This window comes from Schistocerca americana, chromosome 1 (genome assembly GCF_021461395.2).
Source record: "Schistocerca americana isolate TAMUIC-IGC-003095 chromosome 1, iqSchAmer2.1, whole genome shotgun sequence".
Classification (NCBI taxonomy): domain Eukaryota; kingdom Metazoa; phylum Arthropoda; class Insecta; order Orthoptera; family Acrididae; genus Schistocerca; species Schistocerca americana.
In genome coordinates this window covers 338,022,921-338,031,476 of record NC_060119.1, presented here as the reverse complement: position 1 = coordinate 338,031,476, position 8,556 = coordinate 338,022,921, and positions in this window count along the sequence as shown.

The window sequence follows — 8,556 nt, the reverse complement described above, 5'->3', positions numbered from 1 at the left end:
GTTGCATAGGAGGTAACACATGAGGCCCGCCACCCACCGTTGTGTCGTCTATCACTACCAGTCGTGTGCTGAAGTCATAGCTAATGCCTCCTCACACCGTAAGTACAGGAGCAAAATCACGGTGCCTCTTTAAAACACTGGAAGAATGGACCACTCTGCCAGTCGCCGCCACACTCGCCAACGACCGTCATTTGGTGTGGTGCAGAACCACGATGCATCGCTGAGTAGAATGCACTACCATTCATTTGCAGTCTATGCTTCTCCGTTGTGGCACCACCCCACACGAAGCCATTTGTGTTGTGATGTTAACGGCCAGCTACGCTTGGGACGCTAAATCCCCAGTCCAAAAATGGTTCAAATGGCTCTGAGCACTATGGGACTTAACATCTGAGGTCATCAGTCCCCTAGAACTGAGAACTACTTCACCCTAAATAACCTAAGGACATCACACACATCCATGCCTGAGGCAGGACTGAAGTGGCTAGAACTGCTCGCCCACCGCTGCCGACTAAATCCCTACTCCGATGGTTACTAGTTTCGCACTGATTCAGTGGGATGACACAAAATGTTATGTGGAGGCCACTACTTGTTCTAGGATGGCAGGTGCGGACATCAGGGGTTACAGTGTTGTTGTTGCACAATACAACGATCTTCTCTCGTAATAGTCAGACGTTGTCGAACGAATCTTGACGACAGCTGCTTCACGTTGCACGATTCGATCTTCTGACCAAATGGAGACACCACAATGAGCCCCATACGATCTCTCAGGTCCTGATAAAGCTGTCCGACACGAGTGCGTGGTATCTCTGTGTATTTCACAGCGATCACTCAACACGTGTCGCTGTTCACTCCTGTTACATCCCGTACGAGGTCTGGTAAAAACACTAAATACTGACATGATTATGCACTTTGATGGCCGTTCTACCTGTCGCAGAGAATTGCAGCTATAATAATCTACATACCCCTGGGGGTACTTATGTGCACGAAGCCACACTGACATCCGAGGATGTCTTCTGAGTGCTTCCCTATATGCCACGTAGCGTGTTAATGTTTATTTATGATTATGTTACGAGTATTAAACATTTCTGTATACGTAATCTGCGAAAATATTAAGGTATTGTACGTTTTACTGGTCCATGCACACGGCCCACAGCCAAAATAGTAACGATAGGGTAGGAAAAGGTCGAGGGAAGTGTCTCTACGATGTGAAAGCAAAAGCGCGACAATTGAAAACGAGGAGGCGTGAGGGAGCGTGCCAACGGAGGACAAAGTCAGAACTAGCAGATGTTCGGATAAGAAATTATTGAGCCGAACGAGCGCTGGATCCACTGGTAAAGACGTGCAGTGCTTAAACATTTCTCCATGGCATTTGTTCAATACCAGAGGAGCCATTTATAAGCCATGAATACATTGCGCTTAAAACCACATAATATTCGACTACGACACGCAGCTCGTCCCCTCTAGGGAATTTGCTGTTGGTCTCTGCATTTTAAAACACATTGGCCAGAATTTAGCTTTATTTACGTGTGCATAGAGACTGTTGTTGACCCAAATCATAACAACCACGACAGATTCCTAGACCGAGTCCTAAAATTGTGTCATAATTAGAACGAAAATCTGTCATATTTCCTTAAAGAAGACCGTAAGAGGTTTGAGATATCTGAAAAAATTATTTACAATTTGAGTCTGGCTAGAAAAGTTTCCAGATTTAACTACTGTATTACGCTGTAATTGAAATTGTATATACTGAAAATCTAACCATTAATGTAAATGTAATTTTATGAAGGCAGTTATGTTCAGCAAATATATACGGTAAATGATCAAACTGTTTTTAGCACTCCATTGTTTGTTAAGTGTAGTATGTGTATATTAATTTCCCTGACTTTGGGACACCTATGTAAGGAAAGTAGGGCTCCAGATTAAGTTCCATGGTTTCTGTAGACATTGCGTTACTCTGAACCAGCTAGAATGTTTTCGTGACAGTGACTTTGTGCTAATTAATGTCTCAATCTAAAGTGCATAATTAAGAACGAATGTTGATCCAATAGGTTTATCATGAAATAGTTAATGAACAACGTTAATTAGTAATTGAGTTTTGATTTCATTTTCCTCGCTCAAAGAAAATATGTCCAAATTGGACTAAAGACTATAATTATTCCTCACTGCAACTCTTAACTGCAGTTACAAATGACCTAGAAGAAATTACTTACAATCCACATTGTTTTGTATCCTAATTACAGTGTGGTCTGAGAAAAACAAGTAACATTGAGTCTGACTGTCAAAATAGTACTTTACTGGCATGATAATGGTCCATAGGTAGTAAAATAATAATATGAAACTTATGAACGCTGATTCAGCTTTGTCTGTCTACTGATCTTATGCAATATGCAACGCCTTCGAAAACTACGCACAGAATTCTCATGTTCCCTCGCTCCCTACAAGCAAACTATTATTACTACAGAAAAAACTGAAAGGGACCTTTTTTGTAGGAAATTTAGCGTAGTTAAATTTTGTGCTGGGATACGTTTTCGATGGAGGTCATGGTTTTCGACTTGTTCAAGAAAAACTTTTCCGAAGGTCACTTTTGTACGTTTTTATAGAATAATTCGAAAACTACTCTCCTAGGAAACTGCACCCCATTACAAAATTTTCGTATTCTCTCGCCCCCTAAGCGCAAACTATCAAAACTACAGAAAAAATTAACAAGACCCTTTTGTAGGAAATGTAACGCAGTTCAGTTTTGTGCTGTTATACGTTTTCGCTGGAAGCCACGGTTTTCGTGTTGTTCAGGAAAAACGCCTTCGTAGGTTAGTTTTGTAAATGTTTTTAGAATAATTCGAAAACTATCCCTCTAGCGAAAACGTATCCGAATACAAAATTTTTTAACTACATCAAATTTCATACAAAAAAAGTTGTATTCGTTTTCGCTTTAGGACTAATATTTTCGTGTAACGAGCGAGAGAATATGAATATCGTGATCGCAGTATCTGAAGGCGATGCCGGTTGCATAAAATCCAGAAGTAGGGATAGTTGGATACCTCTGAATAAAGAGTTGTAAGAAGGGGGGCTATAGAATGCTCCCCGCTATTTATGTTGGCTTTCAGCACTATGGAACTTAACTTCTGTGGTCATCAGTCCCCTAGAACTTAGAACTACTTAAACCTAACTAACCCAAGGACATGACACACATCCATGGCCGAGGCAGGATTCGAACCTGCGACCGTAGCGGTCGCGCGGTTCCAGACTGTAGCGCCTTGAACCGCTCGGCCACCCCGGCCAGCGCTATTTATGTTGCACAAACATTCGCAGATCCCAAATTCGATGTAAGATGAAACTTACAAATAGAATGTAACGAAAGTAGACGTACGTACACAGAAAGCGCTCAGAATGGTGTTGCGGTTTCTCTGCGAGTCAGCCCTTGCATGAATCTACAGCAGGTGACGCGACAGCTCTGGCGGCAACAAATTGGCCGCGGCCGGGCTGCAGACGAGCTGCGCTAACAACGAACGACGCGCGCGGCGCGCCGGCCGTCACACGCGTGCCTCTAATGTGGATTTACAGCGACACAGCGCGTGCCGTACGCTGCCGCCAAGCGGCGTGGGCCGTTCTTGTCAGAGCAGCCAGCGTCCGCAATTTGTCTCCATCCGGTGAGCCTGTTTCATGATCACATGATACCTGCTCGACGGGTGCATACCACATACCAAGAGCTCTACTCGTCTCGCTTTATTTCAGCAAATCTTAATAGAGACTGAAATTTCATCCTCTTTACAGACGTTATGCAACTGCGGGAAAAATGCTGAATGGAGGAAACTGTACTTAAAATTTCAACCAAATTAAGTGAGGGAGATTTTTCTATCTGGTGAGAAAACGCTTAAACGCTTATACAAGGGTCAGTCACAGGTCTACTATTGCTTCACACGTTTCTAGCGACATTTCTTCTAACATATGCTGAGATGACGAAAGTCATGGGATACAGATGCGCCGGCCGCTGTGGCAGAGCGGTTCTAGGTGCTTCAGTCCGGGACCGCGCTGCTGCTACGGTCACAGGTTCGAATCCTGCCTCGGGCATGGATGTTCTAGGGGACTGATGACCTCAGATGTTAAGTCCCTTAGTGCTTAGAGCCATTTGAACCATTTGATGCCGATCCTCACGTACACGAATGGCGGTAATCGCTTATACAAGGTATAACAAGGCTGTGTATTGGGGGAGTTGTTATCTATAATCAGCTGATTGATGTGAAAATGTTTCCGACGTGATTATGGTCGCACGACGGGAGTTAATAGACTCTGAATGGCGAATCACAGTTGGAGCAAGACGCATGGGACATTCCATTTTTGAAATCGTTTGGAAATTCAGTATTCCGGGACCCACAGTGTCAAGTGTGTACCGAGAATATCAGATTTCAGGCATTACCTCTCACCATGGACAACGCAGTGGTCGAGGGCCTTCACGTAACGACCGGGAGCAGCGACGTTTGCGCAGAGTTTCCTGCTATAAGAGACAAGCATCACTGCCTGAAATAACAGCAGAAATCAATGTATTACAGGAAGAATGTACCCGTCAGGACAGTGCGGTGATGTGCCATGGCAGCAGATGAGGGGCGACAGTGCTTTTGCCAACGGCGTGACATCACCTGCAGCGCCTCTCAAAGCCTCGTGACCAAATTGGTTCGGCTGTAGACGACTGGAACCGTGATGACTGGGTGTTGTGTGATGTCCTTAGGTTAGTCAAGTTTAAGTAGTTCTAAGTTCTAGGGGTCTGATGACAATAGATGTTAAGTCCCATAGTGCTCCGAGCCATTTGAACCATTTGAACGATTGGAAATCCGTGACATGGTCAGACGAGTCCAGTTGGTAAGAGCTGATGGTAGGGTTCGAGTGTGACGCAGAACCAACGAAGACACATACCCAAATTGTTAACAAGGTACAGCGCAAGCTGCTCGTGGCTCCATAGTAGTGTGAGCTGTATTGAACTGAGTGAGTCGCCTGGTCCAACTGAACCAATAATTGACGGGAAATGGTTTCTTTCGGCTCCTGGGATACCATCTGCAGCCATTCATAGACGGAATTTTTATGGACGACAGCCCGACATGTCACTGGACCACAACTCTTCGCAACTGGTTTGAAGAACATTTCCAGCGAATGAGTTGGCCACCCAGATCACTCGATATAAATTCCATTGAACAATTATGTGACGTAATCTGGAGGTGAGTTCATGCATAAAATCCTGTCCCGACAACATTTTCGCACTTAGGGACGGCTATGGAGGCAGCATGGCTCTATACCTGTGCAGGGGACTTTCAACGACTTGTTGAGTCCATGCAACGTCGAGTTTTTCCACTACCAAACCGAAAACATTTTACACAAGAAAACTGAAATATTTGATTTCGCGAATCGTCATAATAGGTACTGTACAAATTCTAAGAAACACGCAGAGCTCAGACATAACCGTTATTATTAAACCAGGTGCACATCTCTGTGAAGTTTTAACATCGCGTGGAAAACTGTAATGCTTGGCAGTAGCTTCGTTGTAATATGTGGCTCAATGACGTTTGCTACAATGAAAACCAGTATACAAGTAGGACAGCGAAGGATACAATACTTAAATTACTTTTCTGAAAAGAAATTCCGGCATTTGACTATATATTACTATACATTATCCCACACAACCAACCCTTCGGCCTTCTAACCACTCTCAAATACAATTCGAAATGTCACAAAAATGTACAACATGCTTGAATGACATGCCTTCATTGAAGTAACATATCTGTTAGTATAAACCAGGTATTAGAACTTGTATTTGAGAAGGGCTGTAACACCGATTTCATTACAATATGAAGTAAATGAACAGTAACTCACATTCAAATGGCGGAAAATACATTGAAATCGTTCTACATGACTGTGGGCTTAATTTACCGCTCTAAAATATCTATTCGGTCAGCCGCCCACAGGGACGCAAACTACGTTGTTACAGGAAATTCATGTGCATACAGTGCAATAACAATCAAAAACAGGAAGTCCGAGAAACTATATAGAAGTAGCTCTTATAATGTGTAGATATCAGGAACACTTAACTAGACATGGTCTCCACGGAAACGCGAGAGAGAACGAGTAAATATGTTTGGAAATCTTAAGGGCTGCGGAGAAGAAAGCCACAATACCACTCCCTGCAATAATGTAACTAGAAATCCTCAGGCCAATGGTTATGTCAGAAGAAACATCAACAGATGAAACTAAATACAAGTCGACAGTGAAACAGTTCTGTCATCCCCAACAGGACCAGTAGTGGATACAGCTGTAACGACTAAAGTAAAAGCAAAACTAGTACGTAAGTATATAACTACAGAAGTAGTACTAACAACAGAAACGTCAGCAGCTGAAGAAGAATTAAAAAACCTTCACATAAGAAGCAGCCAAATGAAAACGAGACACATGGGGAAAAAGTAAGTAAACAACAGCTTCTTATTTCACATTCATCGCCGTAACAGTTAATACACTTGTCCCACTCTGAGACGAGATGGTGAGTGCCTTCATGGAAAAGTTTTTGCGGTTATCCCCGGAACACTGTGTAACGCAGCAAGTCATTACGAGCTGACATTCGTTGCAGTGAGGCACGCAGCCCTCTAGTACGGTGGCTGCAGGATGGCTATGTTTTTTACGCTTTGGTAGCAGCACGGCTGACGCTGCCTGCCGTGAGAACTGCGTAGCGTAACATTCAGTTGATAAGAAGATTCATACCCTCTACGAACCTCAATAGTCAATATTACTTATGATCCGAATTTGTTCAAATTTGGTGCACAGCCTTTTGTTATTAATGGAATGATGGTGTCAAAATTTCAGATTTTTATTTATTATGGTACTGGAGATAAACAGAATTACCTAAAACTCCTAAAACCTACGCTTGTTTTTTAAAACCAAGTTAGGAACAATAACACGTTAACCTCCATTATCATTTGAAGCCATTGCAAAGTTTTCAGTGTATAAAAATCAATTAATTAGAATTTTCTTTTTGAAACTTTAGTCACTGTGCATTGCGTAATACAACAACCAGTCTAAGTTATTATTTGATTGTATTTTGCCGTGAGAGTGGGTGGGAATGATTGAGAGTGTAAGTGGGACATACGTTAAAATTTAATATTTCATTTTACGTAAAACCACGTACAAACGAAAGCTATGTTGCAACCACGACTCAAGTGACGTATGTCGTTGTGCGCTTGCTTTTGTACAAAAACAGCCAGAATGGAAGTAAGAGGCGGAATAAGTTTATTTATCAATTTGAAGAATATTTCGCACTTCGTTTATTTTGCTTAAACAAAATACAAGAATTTCGAGTTTTTCTGACATTCATTACTATCAACTTAGTGAATGGATAAGGCAAGATTTGCCGCTGGAATGATCTGAAAGCAACGTTCTGAGTGATCGTTTAGATCAACAGCCAATCAGAATTAAGCCGTTCACGTGCGAAAAGAGGAGTGGGCATGTAGAAGAGTACCTCGAGGAGTCGCTCACTAGCTGGCGTACGGATAACACACCCCTTAAAAATTGTAAGATGAAGAAATCGTGAGCTAATTTCGGTTCGAACACATCGTGAACGAAGCGACTTGAGTTACGAACATTTTAATGAAAGTTTGGTGTATCTAAGTTAAATAGTTTGACAGATATGAATGTGTGAGCTTTCTGGTCGTAGTGACAACTCTGCGTGGTGTGTTTCGTGCTCTGTACGGAATATTTTGGCGAGCACCTCTTACAAAGAAGACCACTGAAATGACCGAATGTTTAACTCGCGAACAGTTGTGGTCTGTGGCTGGTAGAACGTGAAAATTAGTTGGGTCGGACTTACTAAAATTCTGGCTGCTTTTCGAGTGAATATGTGTTATACAGACAGTGAACTTTGGACGATAAGCCGCCCGGACTGGCCGTGTGGTTCTAGGCGCTTCAGTCTGGAACCGAGCGACCACTACGGTCGCAGGTTCGAATCCTGCTTCGGGCATGGATGTGTGTGATGTCCTTAGGTTAGTTAGGTTTAATTAGTTCTAAGTTCTACGCTACTTATGACCTCATAAGTTAATTCGCATAGTGCTCAGAGCCATTTGAACCATTTTTTGGAACGATAACGTTTTACCATATTAAATACGGACTTGATGGTCATTTCATCTGTTTCAATATGATTAAAAAAGCAGAGTTAATTTAATTTTAAACGCTTTTCTGCAAGTACACTGAAGATCCCGAACGCCCTATTTTTTAATCATGAACACTCAGGAACTGACTTTCGACTAGAGTTACGCGGCCTCTTTGTGGTAGGTATTAGGTGGTGGTTTCATCAACGCTGCTTTACACTGCCTAGCAAGTATCTGCTACCACAGAGTGAAGAGACATCGGCAAGACTTCTATCGAGGTAGGTTGACTGAACGATAGCGTTAACAAAAACGCAGACGACCGACCCCACCCCGCATCAACTGGTTATACGTAGGCGTGCGCTCTTCGCCCGAAGCAAACAGAATCCCACGAATGTCTTTTCTTCCAGAGTTCCAAAAAATATGAAAATTACATGGGGAG